Below are 2,000 nucleotides of genomic sequence, written 5' to 3' on the forward strand. Positions count from 1 at the left end.
GAGATGCACGGGAGAATGTGAAAAGTGTTCATATGTAGTAAAAACCTGAGAAATCCGTCCGTTTCCGTCATTTGTTATCGCATCGACTTAAAGCCAGATCGACACATTGGCCGCCCTTCTCTCTGAAACGGTTGTACTTATCGTCTGCAAAGCTTTGTCGCGTGCTGCGGTATGCTGAGACACTACAAGCAGCATAGTAGAACACAGATGAAGCTTCTAAGTTGAGGTAATAGCCAGTAAGAGGTAGTACAATTCAAGTTTTAGGTATTGAATATTGACCTTTTAGCTGGCTTTGGTGCCTTGGACATGAGATAGGACCTTAAGATTCTGCATGAAAGGAGGACTAGCAGCCGAGTTGCACGGGAGAATGTGAAAAGTGTTCATATGTAATGAAAACCTGAGACATCCGTCCGTTTTCGTCATTTGTTATCGAATCGACGTAAAGCCAGATCGTCACATTGGCCGCTCTGCTCTCTGAAATGGTTGTACTTATCGTCCGCAAAGCTATGTCGCGTACTGCGGTATTCGGAGACACTAAAAGCACCACAGTAGAACACAGATGAAGCTTCTAAGTTGATGTAATATCCAGTAAGAAGTAGTACAATTCAAGTTTTAGGTATCGATTATTGACTTTTTAGCTGGCTTTGGTGCCTTGGACATGAGCTAGGACCTTAAGATTCTGCATGAAAGGAGGACTAGCAGCCGAGTTGCATGGGAGAATGTGAAAAGTGTTCATATGTAGTAAAAACCTGAGAAATCCGTCCGTTTTCGTAATTTGTTATCGAATCGACTTAAAGCCAGATCGTCACATTGGACGATCTTCTCTCTGAAACGGATGTACTTATCGTCTGCAAAGCTATGTCGCGTGCTGCGGTATGCTGAGACACTAAAAGCACCATAGTAGAACACAGATCAAGCTTCTAAGTTGATGTAATAGCCAGTAAGAAGTAGTACAAATCAAGTTTTAGGTATTGAATATTGACCTTTTAGCTGGCTTTGGTGCCTTGGACATGAGCTAGGACCTTAAGATTCTGCATGAAAGGAGGACTAGCAGCCGAGTAGCACGGGAGAATGTGAAAAGTGTTCATATGTAGTAAAAACCTGAGAAATCCGTCCGTTTTCGTCATTTGTTATCGCACCGACTTAAAGCCAGATCGACACATTGGCCGCTCTTCTCTCTGAAACGGTTGTACTTATCGTCTGCAAAGCTTTGTCGCGTGCTGCGGTATGCTGAGACACTACAAGCACCATAGTAGAACACAGATGAAGCTTCTAAGTTGAGGTAATAGCCAGTAAGAGGTAGTACAATTCAAGTTTTAGGTATTGAACATTGACCTTTTAGCTGGCTTTGGTGCCTTGGACATGAGATAGGACCTTAAGATTCTGCATGAAAGGAGGACTAGCAGCCGAGTTGCACGGGAGAATGTGAAAAGTGTTCATATGTAATAAAAACATGAGACATCCGTCCGTTTTCGTCATTTGTTATCGAATCGACGTAAAGCCACATCGTCACATTGGCCGCTCTTCTCTCTGAAACGGTTGTACTTATCGTCTGCAAAACTATGTCGCGTGCTGCGGTATGCGGAGAAACTAAAAGCAACGTAGTAGAACACAGATGAAGCTTCTAAGTTGATGTAATAGCCAGTAAGGAGCAGTACATTTCAAGTTTTAGGTATTGATTATTGACTTTTTAGCTGGCTTTGGTGCCTTGGACATGAGCTAGGACCTTAATATTCTGCATGAAAGGAGGACTAGCAGCCGAGTAGCACGGGAGAATGTGAAAAGTGTTCATATGTAGTAAAAACCTGAGACATCCGTCCGTTTTCGTCATTTGTTATCGAATCGACTTAAAGCCAGATCGTCACATTGGCCGCTCTTCTCTCTGAAACGGTTGTACTTATCGTCTACAAAACTATGTCGCGTGCTGCGGTATACGGAGAAACTAAAAGCACCGTAGTAGAACACAGATGAAGCTTCTAAGTTGATGTATTAGCGAGTAA

Source organism: Schistocerca gregaria, unplaced genomic scaffold (assembly GCF_023897955.1).
Source record: "Schistocerca gregaria isolate iqSchGreg1 unplaced genomic scaffold, iqSchGreg1.2 ptg000099l, whole genome shotgun sequence".
NCBI classification, from domain to species: Eukaryota; Metazoa; Arthropoda; class Insecta; order Orthoptera; family Acrididae; genus Schistocerca; species Schistocerca gregaria.